We start from the raw sequence: 18397 nt of genomic DNA, 5'->3' as shown, positions 1-18397 counted from the left end.
TGGGTCCTTTTCCCATTCTTTCCAAAATAAATCCTGTTACCTTTCGACTTAAACTACCTCCTTACCTCCGCCGCATTCATCCTGTCTTCCATGCCTCTCTTCTCAAACCTTTCATTCCGGACGTCCACCAGAGAGCTGTTCCCGACCAGCCTTTTCCTCAGGTGGATTCCTCTAGGGAATATGAGGTCTCTACTTTACGTGACTCCCGCCACTACCGTGGTAGGTTGGAGTATTTGGTGTCCTGGAAGGGTTACCCTAGGTCGGAGGACTTGTGTGAACCGGTTTCCAACATTCATGCCCCTCGGTTGTTGGCTCAGTTTCATGCCTGCTTCCCCTTTAAGCCGGGGGTCCTACGCTCTAGGAGGGGGCATACTGTCATTCGCCGTCCTGTTTGGCGTTTGTATCCGTGTTGGCGGTTACTCGCTGGAAGGGCGTGCGGAGGTTCCGCTACGTGATTTCTCTGTTACTCACCCTACGGTTTAGTGGTTTCCCAACATGGCGTCGCTGGTAGTATTTCTTTCCTCCTCTCCCAGCAATCGCGGCGTTGCAACCCCCTTCACTGCGCTAGTTCGCTCCTTTGGGTTTACACGCTAGTTTTCCAGCCTTGACCTCCTCGGTCACTATCTGAACTTTCGGTCCGCCTTCTCCGGACTATCTCTCTCTCTCTCTTCCTTCCCTCAGCTCTACGGTGCGCTGTTCTCCACGCCCGCCTTCTCTGCCTTACCTTTCGGCTGCGCTGTCATTCAGCCGCCCTGGTTCCTGTTGCTCCGGAGTTGTTTTCTCTGCTGGTACCCTTTCCGGTGGCTCTCTTTCTCTCCGGATCCTTCTTTGCTTTGGATGTCCGGCTTCGCCTGCTCCCATCAGCTAACTGCCTCAAGAACTCCACTACAACTGCTTGCTCCAGATCCTCTCAAACCGCTGCACTCCTCGGAGGGTTTTTTCTGCCTGAACAGGCTTTTTCCCTTCGTACTGTCTGGCCTCGGGAAGGGGGCCCCAGGTTTGCTATACTTTAGCACTCACTGTGGCTTCCTCTCGAGACAGATACTTTCAACACAAAAAGGAGAAGGACTATCTCTCTCACAGGCAACTGCAACCGGAGGACTTTGAATCAGGTGAGGAGAGTGGGGAGGAACGGGAGTTAGCGGAATCGGCCAAATCGGACAATGCGATCACTTCAATGAATCAAAAGATGCTGCAGAGTTTCAGGCAGCCTAGAAATGCCGCAAAACATACACAAAGATGGTATTCCTCTCCCCCTTTCCCGTTGATCTATGATTTCCCCAGTCAACAGCACATTATATTTAAAACGCATAAATTCATTGTGCCATCTTTTATCCGGAAACGTAACCAGGTATGATTCCATGCTACCACCAATTTTATACCCCAAAACCAAGTGCTTGTATAATTTAGTTCCTACAACCTTAGCACAAGTAATGTTCCAGTCTAATTGCTCCGCAATTTTTTTTGCTTTAGTTGGATTAAATATAAGCCGCTCACACGTTGCACCAAATGAGGCTAGATACGCTAGGGATTCTCTTGTTAGTTCTTTTAGAGATTCAGAGGCACATGCCCCAGTTCATATCCCATTACTCAAAAAGTCATAAATGGTATCTTTGGAGCTAACAATTAGTTTCCTAAATAAGCATACTCGTCGTCACATGACCATACTTCTAATGGAACACAAACCCAACTCATAGCGTAGGGCTTCCAGTGGCACACACGTAGGTATACATCAAAACAATGATCTCAGTATCTTTGCCTGATATCTGTCCAATTCCTCAATTGCCCACTTTGGGAACAATTCCAGCCCATATCAGAATTGCGGGATCGATTTGCTTTTATAATATCGCAGGGTCAGTACAAATGAAAATTTCCCATATTTCGCATCATTCTTTTTTAGATGGATAATTTGTACCTGAACCTTTGTATCTATAAATTGCCTGTAATTCTGCTTCCTTTTATTCCTGAAAATGGAGTAATCCAAATAGCGCAGATGGGATTTCACGCACAACCTTTCGTGGTTCAAAAACCATACTAGTTTTCCCGTTATTGGTTTATAGTGAAACCGCAGAATTACAGTTTTCTTTGCGTTTATCAGGAGCGAATTTGTGACTGTATAAATTCGAAATGATATTAATAAGCATTGCAATTCTCGTGGAGTATGATCGATTAACATAAAATCATCCACGTAAGCAGTCCAGGATACCTTAATTCCCTTGACTGTTGGTGGCACAAAAGCGACCGTTTCCAGCACCTTACCAGCATCCAATACATGTAGATTTAATATTGTGGGAGCGAAATCGCAACCCTGACGCAGACCATTAGTGGCACTAATCGCCTGTGTCAGGGTTCCTATGTTACTTAGACAAACTTGTAATTTAGAGCCTTCATGCAAGTGGAAGAGAATTGACAATAGAGAGGATGGTAGTCCCAATCGGTATAGTTTCCCCCAGAGGATACTCCTATCCACCATGTCAAAAGCCATAGTTATGTCTATGGATGCTACATAGACAGGCACACTTCCTTGTTTCCACGCTTTCCACTGCAGGATGTTCATTAGTAACCCTCCTGCATCAGTACCCATCTTTTTACGGAAGCCGGATTGCAGCTACGATAAGACCATATTTGTCTCTGTCCACTCCTGGATGTGTTTCAATACTAGTCTCGAGAAGATCTTTGAATCCGCATCCAAGAATGCAATAGGTCCATAGTTTTCAGGAGATGACCTATCACCCTTTTTGTAAACTGACACTACATAGGCAATATGCCATGCATTCGGAATTACTCACACCCTCACTATATCCTTACACAAAATGTATAGGATTTTTGCCCAGACATTTACATTGCCCTTAAAAGTAATGCTTGCTAAACCATTGGGCCCAGCCGCCCTAGAGGACGATGCCTTACTTATCACCAATTCAGAAGCCGATTCATGGAATTAATGTGCGAAAGCGTGCGAATCGCAGTGCCAGTGCGAAAATCGCAGCGAAACCCGCGCACAGCGATTCATGGAAGTCCGTGTGCGTGGAAATCCATGGATGTGCGCTGAAATCCTGTTCAGCGCACGCTGGCGCACACACCTTCAAACAGCATGCGCTAAGCGCACAACAAAAGTGCACATAGCGCAGCGCACACAACAAAAGTAGGCGTAACACGGGGCATGACACGCGGAATGGGGAACAACGCGTGAAAATGTGGGTGTCACGGGGGGAAGTACAGGAGGCAAGTGCGTGGAACGCACACATGCTTGCCTACAACACCTATTCATGGAATCGAATAGGGCAAACCAGCGCACGGGCAAAGACGCGCACAGGCCTAAACACGTCTGCCACACGAAGGCAGGCGGTAGCGTCCCTGAGCATGAAAAAAATGTGCGCTAACAAAAAGCACATACATACAGCTATGATGAATGTCCCATACTGTGTCCCTGTAGGACAAATGACATGCAAAGGGGTACGCGACAAACACGGACACCCGCGTGTATTTCGGAGGTGCGCAGGAGGTTTCACACGTGATTGGCCCTGTGCGAGTGGGGAACGTGTATTTCTGGGGTTCGCGTGAAGTTTCACACGTGATAGGTCATGGGCGAGCGGGGTACTTGTATAACTGGGATTCGCGTGAAGTCTCACACACGATTGGATCCGGGTACGTGTATTTCTGGGGTTCGTGTCAAGTTTCACACGCGATTGGCCCTGTGCGAGTGGGGAACGTGTATTTCTGGGGTTCGCGTGAAGTTTCACATGCGATAGGCCTTGGGCGAGTGGGGTACGTGTATAACTGGGGTGCGCAGGAAGTTTCACATGCGAAAGGGCTTGTGCGAGTGGGCTACGTGTATTTCTAGGGTACGTCTGGAGTTTCACATGCGATAGGCCCTGTGCGAGTGGGGTACGGGTATAACTGGGGTTCGCGTGGAGTTTCATAAGCAATTGGCCCTGTGCGAGTGCGGTATGTGTATTCCTGGGGTTCGCGGGAAGTCTCACACGCGATATCAGCAGGGTACGTGTATTTCGGGGGTGCCGGGGAGTTCTACACGTGAATTGGCAGTGTGGGTCCTCCCAGGTGTTCCCTCTACACCCTCCAAGGCCCCTGCAGGCAGCCCACACCACAGGGGACTACCCTGCACCCCTGGTCATGTCCCGCAGGCAGCCCATCCACCATGGGCATGCCCCCCAGCCAAGCCACATGTCACCTTGCACTACTGATCACCAACGCATGACCCCCTGCACCCCCACCCCCCAGCAGTCAGGGGCACCTGCCAGCAGGCCCCCACTCATGTCCCCCAGGACCCCCACCCCCCAGCAGTCAGGGGCACATGCCAGCAGGCCCCCCACACATGTCCCCCAGCACCCTCACCCCCCAGCAGTGCAGGGCACCTGCCAGCAGACCCCCACACATGTCCCTCAGCACCCCCACCCCCCAGCAGTGCAGGGCACCTGCCATCAGGCCCCCACACATGCCCCCAGCACCCCCACCCCTGAGCAGTCAGGGGCACCTGCCAGCAGGCCCCCACACATGTCCCCCAGCACCCCCACCCCCCAGCGGTCAGGAGCACCTGCCAGCAGGCCCCCACTCATGTCCCACACATGTCCCCCTGCACCCCCACCCCCCAGCATTCAGGGGCACCTGCCAGCAGGCCCCCACTCATGTCCCCCAGCACCCCCCACCCCCCAGCAGTCAGGGGCACCTGCCAGCAGGCCCCCCACACATGTCCCCCAGCACCCCCACCCCCCAGCAGTCAGGGGCACCTGCCAGCAGGCCCCTACTCATGTCCCCCAGCACCCCCACCCCCCAGCAGTCAGGGGCACCTGCCAGCAGGCCCCCCACACATGTCCCCCAGTACCCTCACCCCCCAGCCGTGCAGGGCACCTGCCAGCAGGCCCCCACACATGTCCCCCAGCACCCCCACCCCCCAGCAGTGCAGGGCACCTGCCATCAGGCCCCCACACATGCCCCCAGCACCCCCACCCCTGAGCAGTCAGGGGCACCTGCCAGCAGGCCGCCACACATGTCCCCCAGAACCCCCACCCCCCAGCGGTCAGGGGCACCTGCCAGCAGGCCCCCACTCATGTCCCACACATGTCCCCCTGCACCCCCACCCCCCAGCAGTCAGGGGCACCTGCCAGCAGGGCCCCACTCATGTCCCCCAGCACCCCCACCCCCCAGCAGTCAGGGGCACCTGCCAGCAGGCCCCCCACACATGTCCCCCAGCACCCCCACCCCCCAGCAGTCAGGGGCACCTGCCAGCAGGCCACCACTCATGTCTCACAAATGTCTCCCTGCACCCCCACCCCCACCCCCCCAGCAGTCAGGGGCACCTGCCAGCAGGCCCCCACTCATGTCCCCCAGCACCCCCACCCCCCAGCAGTCAGGGGCACCTGCCAGCAGGCCCCCCACACATGTCCCCTAGCACCCCCAACCCCCAGCAGTCAGGGGCACCTGCCAGCAGGCCCCCACTCATGTCTCACACATGTCCCTCTGCACCCCCACCCCCAGCAGTCAGGGGCACCTGCCAGCAGGCCCCCACTTATGTCCTACTCATGTCCCCCAGCACCCCCACCACCCAGCAGTCAGGGGCACCTGCCAGCAGGCCCCCACAAATGTCCCCCAGCACCCCACCCCCAGCAGTAAGGGGCACCTGCCAGCAGGCCCCCACTCATGTCCCACACATGTCCCCCTGCACCCCCACCCCCAGCAGTCAGGGGCACCTGCCAGCAGGCCCCCACACATGTCCCCCAGCAACCCCACCCCCCAGCAGTCAGGGGCACCTGCCAGAAGGCCCCCACACATGTCCCCCAGCACCCCCACCCCACAGCAGTGCAGGGCACCTGCCAGCAGGCCCCCATTCACGTCCCACTCATGTCCCCCTGCACCCCCACCCCCAGCAGTCAGGGGCACCTGCCAGCAGGCCCCCACACATGTACCCCTGCACCCTCACCCCCCAGCAGTGCAGGGCACCTGCCAGCAGGCCCCCACTCATGTCCCCCAGCACCCCACCCCCCAGCAGTCAGGGGCACCTGCCAGCAGGCCCCCACACATGTCCTCCAGCACCCCCACCCCCCTGCAGTCAGGGGCACCTGCCAGCAGGCCCCCGATCATGTCCCACACATGTCCCCCTGCACCCCCACCCCCCAGCAGTCAGGGGCACCTGCCAGCAGGCCCCCACACATGTCCCCCTGCACCCCCACCCCCCAGCAGTGCAGGGCACCTGCCAACAGGCCCCCACTTATGTCCCACACATGTCCCCCAGCACCCCCACCCCCCAGCAGTCAGGGGCACCAGCCAGCAGGCCCCCACACATGTCCCCCAGTACCCCCAGCCCCCCCAGCAGTCAGGGGCACCTGCCAGCAGGCCCCCACACATCTCCCCCAGCACCCCCACCCCCCAGCAGTCAGGGGCACCTGCCAACAGGCCCCCACTCATTTCTCACACATGTCCCCCTGCACCCCCACCCCAGCAGTCAGGGGCACCTGTCAGCAGGCCCCCACTCATGTCCCACTCATGTCCCCCAGCACCCCGACCACCCAGCAGTCAGGGGCACCTGCCAGAAGGCCCCCACACATGTCCCCCAGCACCCCCACCCCCAGCAGAAAGGGGCACCTGCCAGCAGGCCCCCACTCATGTCCCACACATGTCCCCCTACACCCCCACCCCCCAGCAGTCAGGGGCACCTGCCAGCAGGCCCCCACACATGTCCCCCTGCACCCCCACCCCACAGCAGTCAGGGGCACCTGCCAGCAGGCCCCCACACATGTCCCCCTGCACCCCCACCCCCCAGCTGTCAGGGGCACATGCCAGCAGGCCCCCACACATGTCCCCCAGCACCCCCACCCCCCAGCAGTCAGGGGCATCTGCCAGAAGGCCCCCACACATGTCCCCCAGCACCCCCACCCCCCCAGCAGTGCATGGCACCTGCCAGCAGGCCCACACTCACGTCCCACTCATGTCCCCCTGCACCCCCACCCCCAGTGGTCAGGGGCACCTGCCAGCAGGCCCCCACACATGTCCCCCTGCACACTCACCCCCCAGCAGTACAGCGCACCTGCCAGCAGGCCCCCACTCATGTCCCACTCATGTCCCCCAGCACCCCACCACCCAGCAGTCAGGGGCACCTGCCAGCAGGCCCCCACTCATGTCCCACACAAGTCCCCCTGCACCCCCACCCCCCAGCAGTCAGGGGCACCTGCCAGCAGGCCCCCACTCATGTCCCCCAGCACCCCCACCCCCAGCAGTCAAGAGCACCTGCCAGCAGGCCCCCCACACATGTCCCCCAGCACCCCCAACCCCCAGCAGTCAGGGGCACCTGCCAGCAGGCCACCACTCATGTCTCACACATGTCCCTCTGCACCCCCACCCCCAGCAGTCAGGGGCACCTGCCAGCAGGCCCCCACTCATGTCCCACTCATGTCCCCCAGCACCCCCACAACCCAGCAGTCAGGGGCACCTGCCAGCAGGCCCCCACATATGTCCCCCAGCACCCCCACCCCCAGCAGTAAGGGGCACCTGCCAGCAGGCCCCCACTCATGTCCCACACATGTCCCCCTGCACCCCCACCCTCCAGCAGTCAGGGGCACCTGCCAGCAGGCCCCCACACATGTCCCCCTGCACCCCCACCCCCCAGCAGTCAGGGGCACCTGCCAGAAGGCCCCCACACATGTCCCCCTGCACCCCCACCCCCCAGCAGTCAGGGGTACCTGCCAGCAGGCCCCCATACATGTCCCCCAGCACCCCCACCATCCAGCAGTCAGGGGCACCTGCCAGAAGGCCCCCCACACATGTCCCCGTGCACCCCCACCCCACAGCAGTGCAGGGCACCTGCCAGCACGCCCCCACTCACGTCCCACTCATGTCCCCCTGCACCCCCACCCCCCAGCAGTCAGGGGCACCTGCCAGCAGGCCCCCACTCATGTCCCCCAGCACCCCCACCCCCAGCAGTCAAGGGCACCTGCCAGCAGGCCCCCCACACATGTCCCCCAGCATCCCCACCCCCCAGCAGTCAGGGGCACCTGCCAGCAGGCCCCCACTCATGTCTCACAAATGTCTCCCTGCACCCCCACCCCCACCCCACAGCAGTCAGGGGCACCTGCCAGCAGGCCCCAACTCATGTCCCCCAGCACCCCCACCCCCCAGCAGTCAGGGGCACCTGCCAGCAGGGCCCCCACACATGTCCCCCAGCACCCCCAACCCCCAGCAGTCAGGGGCACCTGCCAGCAGGCCCCCACTCATGTCTCACACATGTCCCTCTGCACCCCCACCCCCAGCAGTCAGGGGCACCTGCCAGCAGTCCCCCACTCATGTCCCACTCATGTCCCCCAGCACCCCCACCCCCAGCAGTAAGGGGCACCTGCCAGCAGGCCCCCACTCATGTCCCACACATGTCCCCCTGCACCCCCACCCTCCAGCAGTCAGGGGCACCTGCCAGCAGGACCCCACACATGTCCCCTTGCACCCCCACACCCAAGCAGTCAGGGGCACCTGCCAGCAGGCCCCCATACATGTCCCCCAGCACCCCCACCACCCAGCAGTCAGGGGCACCTGCCAGAAGGCCCCCCACACATGTCCCCCAGCACCCCCACCCCACAGCAGTGCAGGGCACCTGCCAGCAGGCCCCCACTCACGTCCCACTCATGTCCCCCTGCACCCCCACCCCCAGCAGTCAGGAGCACCTGCCAGCAGGCCCCCACACATGTCCCCATGCACCCTCACCCCCCAGCAGTGCAGGGCACCTGCCAGCAGGCCCCCACTCATGTCCCACTCATGTCCCCCAGCACCCCACCACCCAGCAGTCAGGGGCACCTGCCAACAGGCCCCCACTCATGTCCCACACATGTCCCCCAGCACCCCCACCCCCCAGCAGTCAGGGGCACCAGCCAGCAGCCCCCCACGCATGTCCCCCTGCACCGCCACCCCCCAGCAGTCAGGGGCACCTGCCAGCAGGCCCCCATACATGTCCCCCAGCACCCCCACCATCCAGCAGTCAGGGGCACCTGCCAGAAGGCCCCCCACACATGTCCCCGTGCACCCCCACCCCACAGCAGTGCAGGGCACCTGCCAGCACGCCCCCACTCACGTCCCACTCATGTCCCCCTGCACCCCCACCCCCCAGCAGTCAGGGGCACCTGCCAGCAGGCCCCCACTCATGTCCCCCAGCACCCCCACCCCCAGCAGTCAAGGGCACCTGCCAGCAGGCCCCCCACACATGTCCCCCAGCATCCCCACCCCCCAGCAGTCAGGGGCACCTGCCAGCAGGCCCCCACTCATGTCTCACAAATGTCTCCCTGCACCCCCACCCCCACCCCACAGCAGTCAGGGGCACCTGCCAGCAGGCCCCAACTCATGTCCCCCAGCACCCCCACCCCCCAGCAGTCAGGGGCACCTGCCAGCAGGGCCCCCACACATGTCCCCCAGCACCCCCAACCCCCAGCAGTCAGGGGCACCTGCCAGCAGGCCCCCACTCATGTCCCCCTGCACCCCCACCCCCAGCAGTCAGGAGCACCTGCCAGCAGGCCCCCACACATGTCCCCATGCACCCTCACCCCCCAGCAGTGCAGGGCACCTGCCAGCAGGCCCCCACTCATGTCCCACTCATGTCCCCCAGCACCCCCACCCCCCAGCAGTCAGGGGCACCAGCCAGCAGCCCCCCACGCATGTCCCCCAGTACCCCCACCCCCCCAGCAGTCAGGGACACCTGCCAGCAGGCCCCCACACATCTCCCCCAGCACCCCCACCCCGCAGCAGTCAGGGGCACCTGCCAACAGGCCCCCACTCATTTCTCACACATGTCCCCCTGCACCCCCACCCCAGCAGTCAGGGGCACCTGCCAGCAGGCCCCCACACATGTCCCCCAGCACCCCCACCCCCAGCAGAAAGGGGCACCTGCCAGCAGGCCCCCACTCATGTCCCACACATGTCCCCTTAAACCCCCACCCCCCAGCAGTCAGGGGCACCTGCCAGCAGGCCCCCACACATGTCCCCCTGCACCCCCACCCCACAGCAGTCAGGGGCACCTGCCAGCAGGCCCCCACACATGTCCCCCTGCACCCCCACCCCCCAGCTGTCACGGGCACATGCCAGCAGGCCACCACACATGTCCCCCAGTACCCCCACCCCCCAGCAGTCAGGGGCATCTGCCAGAAGGCCCCCACACATGTCCCCCAGCACCCCCACCCCCACAGCAGTGCATGGCACCTGCCAGCAGGCCCCCACTCACGTCCCACTCATGTCCCCCTGCACCCCCACCCCCAGCAGTCAGGGGCACCTGCCAGCAGGCCCCCACACATGTCCCCCTGCACACTCACCCCCCAGCAGTACAGGGCACCTGCCAGCAGGCCCCCACTCATGTCCCACTCATGTCCCCCAGCACCCCACCACCCAGCAGTCAGGGGCACCTGCCAGCAGGCCCCCACACATGTCCCCCAGCACCCCCACCCCCCAGCAGTCGGGGGCATCTGCCAGCAGGCCCCCGATCATGTCCCACACATGTCCCCCTGCACCCCCACCCCCAGCAGTCAGGGGCACCTGCCAGCAGGCCCCCACTCATGTCCCACACATGTCCCCCTGCACCCCCACCCCCCAGCAGTCAGGGGCACCTGCCAGCAGGCCCCCACTCATGTCCCCCAGCACCCCCACCCCCAGCAGTCAAGGGCACCTGCCAGCAGGCCCCCCACACATGTCCCCCAGCATCCCCACCCCCCAGCAGTCAGGGGCACCTGCCAGCAGGCCCCCACTCATGTCTCACAAATGTCTCCCTGCACCCCCACCCCCACCCCACAGCAGTCAGGGGCACCTGCCAGCAGGCCCCAACTCATGTCCCCCAGCACCCCCACCCCCCAGCAGTCAGGGGCACCTGCCAGCAGGCCCCCCACACATGTCCCCCAGCACCCCCAACCCCCAGCATTCAGGGGCACCTGCCAGCAGGCCCCCACTCATGTCTCACACATGTGTCTCTGCACCCCCACCCCCAGCAGTCAGGGGCACCTGCCAGCAGGCCCCCACTCATGTCCCACTCATGTCCCCCAGCACCCCCACCACCCAGCAGTCAGGGGCACCTGCCAGCAGGCCCCCACATATGTCCCCCAGCACCCCCACCCCCAGCAGTAAGGGGCACCTGCCAGCAGGCCCCCACTCAAGTCCCACACATGTCCCCCTGCACCCCCACCCTCCAGCAGTCAGGGGCACCTGCCAGCAGGCCCCCACACATGTCCCCCTGCACCCCCACCCCCCAGCAGTCAGGGGCACCTGCCAGGAGGCCCCCACACATGTCCCCCTGCACCCCCACCCCCCAGCAGTCAGGGGCACCTGCCAGCAGGCCCCCATACATGTCCCCCAGCACCCCCACCACCCAGCAGTACAGGGCACCTGCCAGCAGGCCCCCACTCATGTCCCACTCATGTCCCCCAGCACCCCACCCCCCAGCAGTACAGGGCACCTGCCAGCAGGACCCCACTCATGTCCCACTCATGTCCCCCAGCACCCCACCACCCAGCAGTCAGGGCCACCTGCCAGCAGGCCCCCATACATGTCCCCCAGCACCCCCACCCCCCAGCAGTCAGGGGCACCTGCCAGCAGGCCCCCACTCATGTCCCACACATGTCCCCCTGCACCCCCACCCCCCAGCAGTCAGGGGCACCTGCCAGCAGGCCCCCACTTATGTCCCCCAGCACCCCCACCCCCAGCAGTCAAGGGCACCTGCCAGCAGGCCCCCCACACATGTCAACCAGCATCCCCACCCCCCTGCAGTCAGGGGCACCTGCCAGCAGGCCCCCACTCATGTCTCACAAATGTCTCCCTGCACCGCCACCCCCACCCCACAGCAGTCAGGGGCACCTGCCAGCAGGCCCCAACTCATGTCCCCCAGCACCCCCACCCCCCAGCAGTCAGGGGCACCTGCCAGCAGGCCCCCATACATGTCCCCCAGCACCCCCACCACCCAGCAGTCAGGGGCACCTGCCAGAAGGCCCCCCCACACATGTCCCCCAGCACCCCCACCCCACAGCAGTGCAGGGCACCTGCCAGCAGGCCCCCACTCACGTCCCACTCATGTCCCCCTGCACCCCCACCCCCCAGCAGTCAGGGGCACCTGCCAGCAGGCCCCCACTCATGTCCCCCAGCACCCCCACCCCCAGCAGTCAAGGGCACCTGCCAGCAGGCCCCCCACACATGTCCCCCAGCATCCCCACCCCCCAGCAGTCAGGGGCACCTGCCAGCAGGCCCCCACTCATGTCTCACAAATGTCTCCCTGCACCCCCACCCCCACCCCACAGCAGTCAGGGGCACCTGCCAGCAGGCCCCAACTCATGTCCCCCAGCACCCCCACCCCCCAGCAGTCAGGGGCACCTGCCAGCAGGGCCCCCACACATGTCCCCCAGCACCCCCAACCCCCAGCAGTCAGGGGCACCTGCCAGCAGGCCCCCACTCATGTCTCACACATGTCCCTCTGCACCCCCACCCCCAGCAGTCAGGGGCACCTGCCAGCAGGCGCCCACTCATGTCCCACTCATGTCCCCCAGCACCCCACCACCCAGCAGTCAGGAGCACCTGCCAACAAGCCCCCACTCATGTCCCACACATGTCCCCCAGCACCCCCACCCCCCAGCAGTCAGGGGCACCAGCCAGCAGCCCCCCACGCATGTCCCCCAGTATCCCCACCCCCCCAGCAGTCAGGGACACCTGCCAGCAGGCCCCCATACATTTCCCCCAGCACCCCCACCCCCCAGCAGTCAGGGGCACCTGCCAACAGGCCCCCACTCATTTCTCACACATGTCCCCCTGTACCCCCACCCCAGCAGTCAGGGGCACCTGCCAGCAGGCCCCCACTCATGTCCCACTCATGTACCCCAGCACCCCGACCACCCAGCAGTCAGGGGCACCTGCCAGCAGGCCCCCACACATGTCCCCCAGCACCCCCACCCCCAGCAGAAAGGGGCACCTGCCAGCAGGCCCCCACTCATGTCCCACACATGTCCCCCTACACCCCCACCCTCCAGCAGTCAGGGGCACCTGCCAGCAGGCCCCCACACATGTCCCCCTGCACCCCCACCCCACAGCAGTCAGGGGCACCTGCCAGCAGGCCCCCACACATGTCCCCCTGCACCCCCACCCCCCAGCTGTCAGGGGCACATGCCAGCAGGCCCCCACACATGTCCCCCAGTACCCCCACCCCCCAGCAGTCAGGGGCATCTGCCAGAAGGCCCCCACACATGTCCCCCAGCACCCCCACCCCCCCAGCAGTGCATGGCACCTGCCAGCAGGCCCCCACTCACGTCCCACTCATGTCCCCCTGCACCCCCACCCCCAGCAGTCAGGGGCACCTGCCAGCAGGCCCCCACACATGTCCCCCTGCACACTCACCCCCCAGCAGTACAGGGCACCTGCCAGCAGGCCCCCACTCATGTCCCACTCATGTCCCCCAGCACCCCACCACCCAGCAGTCGGGGGCATCTGCCAGCAGGCCCCCGATCATGTCCCACACATGTCCCCCTGCACCCCCACCCCCAGCAGTCAGGGGCACCTGCCAGCAGGCCCCCACTCATGTCCCACACATGTCCCCCTGCACCCCCACCCCCCAGCAGTCAGGGGCACCTGCCAGCAGGCCCCCACTCATGTCCCCAGCACCCCCACCCCCAGCAGTCAAGGGCACCTGCCAGCAGGCCCCCACACATGTCCCCCAGCACCCCCACCCCCCAGCAGTCGGGGGCATCTGCCAGCAGGCCCCCGATCATGTCCCACACATGTCCCCCTGCACCCCCACCCCCAGCAGTCAGGGGCACCTGCCAGCAGGCCCCCACTCATGTCCCACACATGTCCCCCTGCACCCCCACCCCCCAGCAGTCAGGGGCACCTGCCAGCAGGCCCCCACTCATGTCCCCAGCACCCCCACCCCCAGCAGTCAAGGGCACCTGCCAGCAGGCCCCCCACACATGTCCCCCAGCATCCCCACCCCCCAGCAGTCAGGGGCACCTGCCAGCAGGCCCCCACTCATGTCTCACAAATGTCTCCCTGCACCCCCACCCCCACCCCACAGCAGTCAGGGGCACCTGCCAGCAGGCCCCAACTCATGTCCCCCAGCACCCCCACCCCCCAGCAGTCAGGGGCACCTGCCAGCAGGCCCCCCACACATGTCCCCCAGCACCCCCAACCCCCAGCAGTCAGGGGCACCTGCCAGCAGGCCCCCACTCATGTCTCACACATGTGTCTCTGCACCCCCACCCCCAGCAGTCAGGGGCACCTGCCAGCAGGCCCCCACTCATGTCCCACTCATGTCCCCCAGCACCCCCACCACCCAGCAGTCAGGGGCACCTGCCAGCAGGCCCCCACATATGTCCCCCAGCACCCCCACCCCCAGCAGTAAGGGGCACCTGCCAGCAGGCCCCCACTCAAGTCCCACACATGTCCCCCTGCACCCCCACCCTCCAGCAGTCAGGGGCACCTGCCAGCAGGCCCCCACACATGTCCCCCTGCACCCCCACCCCCCAGCAGTCAGGGGCACCTGCCAGGAGGCCCCCACACATGTCCCCCTGCACCCCCACCCCCCAGCAGTCAGGGGCACCTGCCAGCAGGCCCCCATACATGTCCCCCAGCACCCCCACCACCCAGCAGTCAGGGGCACCTACCAGAAGGCCCCCCACACATGTCCCCCAGCACCCCCACCCCACAGCAGTGCAGGGCACCTGCCAGCAGGCCCCCACTCACGTCCCACTCATGTCCCCCTGCACCCCCACCCCCAGCAGTCAGGGGCACCTCTCAGCAGGCCCCCACACATGTCCCCCTGCACCCTCACCCCCCAGCAGTGCAGGGCACCTGCCAGCAGGCCCCCACTCATGTCCCACTCGTGTCCCCCAGCACCCCACCACCCAGCAGTCAGGGGCACCTGCCAGCAGGCCCCCACACATGTCCTCCAGCACCCCCACCCCCCTGCAGTCAGGGGCACCTGCCAGCAGGCCCCCGATCATGTCCCACACATGTCCCCCTGCACCCCCACCCCCCAGCAGTCAGGGGCACCTGCCAGCAGGCCCCCACACATGTCGCCCTGCGCCCCACCCCCCTGCAGTGCAGGGCACCTGCCAACAGGCCCCCACTCATGTCCCACACATGTCCCCCAGCACTCCCACCCCCCAGCAGTCAGGGGCACCAGCCAGCAGGCCCCCACGCCTGTCCCCCAGTACCCCCACCCCCCCAGCAGTCAGGGGCACCTGCCAGCAGGCCCCCACACATGTCCCCCAGCACCCCCACCCCCCAGCAGTCAGGGGCACCTGCCAACAGGCCCCCACTCATTTCTCACACATGTCCCCCTGCACCCCCACCCCAGCAGTCAGGGGCACCTGCCAGCAGGCCCCCACTCATGTCCCACTCATGTCCCCCAGCACCCCGACCACCCAGCAGTCAGGGGCACCTGCCAGCAGGCCCCCACACATGTCCCCCAGCACCCCCACCCCCAGCAGAAAGGGGCACCTGCCAGCAGGCCCCCACTCATGTCTCACACATGTCCCCCTACACCCCACCCCCCAGCAGTCAGGGGCACCTGCCAGCAGGCCCCCACACATGTCCCCCAGCACCCCCACCCCTCAGCAGTCAGGGGCACCAGCCAGCAGGCCCCCACGCATGTCCCCCTGCACCCTCACCCCCCAGCAGTGCAGGGCACCTGCCAGCAGGCCCCCACTCATGTCCCACTCATGTCCCCCAGCACCCCACCACCCAGCAGTCAGGGGCACCTGACAGCAGGCCCCCACACATGTCCTCCAGCACCCCCACCCCCCAGCAGTCAGGGGTACCTGCCAGCAGGCCCCCACACATGTCGCCCTGCGCCCCCACCCCCCAGCAGTGCAGGGCACCTGCCAACAGGCCCCCACTCATGTCCCACACATGTCCCCCAGCACCCCCGACCCCCAGCAGTCAGGGGCACCAGCCAGCAGGCCCCCACGCATGTCCCCCAGTACCCCCACCCCCCAGCAGTCAGGGGCACCTGCCAACAGGCCCCCACTCATTTCTCACACATGTCCCCCTGCACCCCCACCCCAGCAGACAGGGGCACCTGCCAGCAGGCCCCCACTCATGTCCCACTCATGTCCCTCAGCACCCCGACCACCCAGCAGTCAGGGGCACCTGCCAGCAGGCCCCCACACATGTCCCCCAGCACCCCCACACCCAGCAGAAAGGGGCACCTGCCAGCAGGCCCCCACTCATGTCCCACACATGTCCCCCTACACCCCCACCCCCCAGCAGTCAGGGGCACCTGCCAGCAGGCCCCCACAGATGTCCCCCTGCACCCCCACCCCACAGCAGTCAGGGGCACCTGCCAGCAGGCCCCCACACATGTCCCCCTGCACCCCCACCCCCCAGCTGTCAGGGGCACATGCCAGCAGGCCCCCACACATGTCCCCCAGCACCCCCACCCCCCAGCAGTCAGGGGCATCTGCCAGAAGGCCCCCACACATGTCCCCCAGCACCCCCACCCCCCCAGCAGTGCATGGCACCTTCCAGCAGGCCCCCACTCACGTCCCACTCATGTCCCCCTGCACCCCCACCCCCAGCAGTCAGGGGCACCTGCCAGCAGGCCCCCACACATGTCCCCCTGCACACTCACCCCCCAGAAGTACAGGGCACCTGCCAGCAGGCCCCCACTCATGTCCCACTCATGTCCCCAGCACCCCACCACCCAGCAGTCAGGGGCACCTGCCAGCAGGCCCCCACACATGTCCCCCTGCACCCCCACCCCCCAGCAGTCAGGGGCACCTGCCAGCAGGCCCCCACTCATGTCCCACACATGTCCCCCTGCACCCCCACCCCCCAGCAGTCAGGGGCACCTGCCAGCAGGCCCCCACTCATGTCCCCCAGCACCCCCACCCCCCAGCAGTCAGGGGCACCTGCCAGCAGGCCCCCCACACATGTCCCCCAGCATCCCCACCCCCCAGCAGTCAGGGGCACCTGCCAGCAGGCCCCCACTCATGTCTCACAAATGTCTCCCTGCAACCCCCACCCCCACCACCCAGCAGTCAGGGGCACCTGCCAGCAGGCCCCAACTCATGTCCCCCAGCACCCCCACCCCCCAGCAGTCAGGGGCACCTGCCAGCAGGCCCCTCACACATGTCCCCCAGCACCCCCAACCCCCAGCAGTCAGGGGCACCTGCCAGCAGGCCCCCACTCATGTCTCACACATGTCCCTCTGCACCCCCACCCCCAGCAGTCAGGGGCACCTGCCAGCAGGCCCCCACTCATGTCCCACTCATGTCCCACAGCACCCCCACCACCCAGCAGTCAGGGGCACCTGCCAGCAGGCCCCCACATATGTCCCCCAGCACCCCCACCCCCAGCAGTAAGGGGCACCTGCCAGCAGGCCCCCACTCATGTCCCACACATGTCCCCCTGCACCCCCACCCTCCAGCAGTCAGGGGCACCTGCCAGCAGGCCCCCACACATGTCCCCCTGCACCCCCACCCCCCAGCAGTCAGGGGCACCTGCCAGGAGGCCCCCACACATGTCCCCCAGCACCCCCACCCCCCAGCAGTCAGGGGCAGCTGCCAGAAGGCCCCCCACACATGTCCCCCAGCACCCCCACCCCACAGCAGTGCAGGGGACCTGCCAGCAGGCCCCCACTCACGTCCCACTCATGTCCCCCTGCACCCCCACCCCCAGCAGTCAGGGACACCTGCCAGCAGGCCCCCACACATGTCCCCCTGCATCCTCACCCTCCAGCAGTGCAGGGCACCTCCCAGCAGGCCCCCACTCATGTCCCACTCATGTCCCCCAGCACCCCACCACCCAGCAGTCAGGGGCACCTGCCAGCAGACCCCCACACATGTCCCCCAGTACCCCCACCCCCCCAGCAGTCAGGGGCACCTGCCAGCAGGCCCCCCACACGTCCCCCAGCACCCCCACCCCCCAGCAGTCAGGGGCACCTGCCAGCAGGCCCCCACTCATTTCTCACACATGTCCCCCTGCACCCCCACCACCCAGCAGTCAGGGGCACCTTCCAGCAGGCCCCCACACATGTCCCCCAGCACCCCCACCCCCAGCAGAAAGGGGCACCTGCCAGCAGGCCCCCACTCATGTCCCACACATGTCCCCCTACACTCCCACCCCCCAGCAGTCAGGGGCACCTGCCAGCAGGCCCCCACACATGTCCCCCTGCACCCCCACCCCACAGCAGTCAGGGGCACCTGCCAGCAGGCCCCCACACATGTCCCCCTGCACCCCCACCCCCCAGCTGTCAGGGGCACATGCCAGCAGGCCCCCACACATGTCCCCCAGCACCCCCACCCCCCAGCAGTCAGGGGCATCTGCCAGAAGGCCCCCACACATGTCCCCCAGCACCCCGCCCCCAGCAGTGCAGGGCACCTGCCAGCAGGCCCCCATTCACGTCCCTCTCATGTCCCCCTGCACCCCGACCCCCAGCAGTCAGGGG

This window comes from Ambystoma mexicanum, chromosome 2p, assembly GCF_040938575.1.
Source record: "Ambystoma mexicanum isolate Mex_15411 chromosome 2p, UKY_AmexF1_1, whole genome shotgun sequence".
In the NCBI taxonomy this organism is placed as follows: domain Eukaryota; kingdom Metazoa; phylum Chordata; class Amphibia; order Caudata; family Ambystomatidae; genus Ambystoma; species Ambystoma mexicanum.
Note: the sequence above shows the minus strand (reverse complement) of the source record.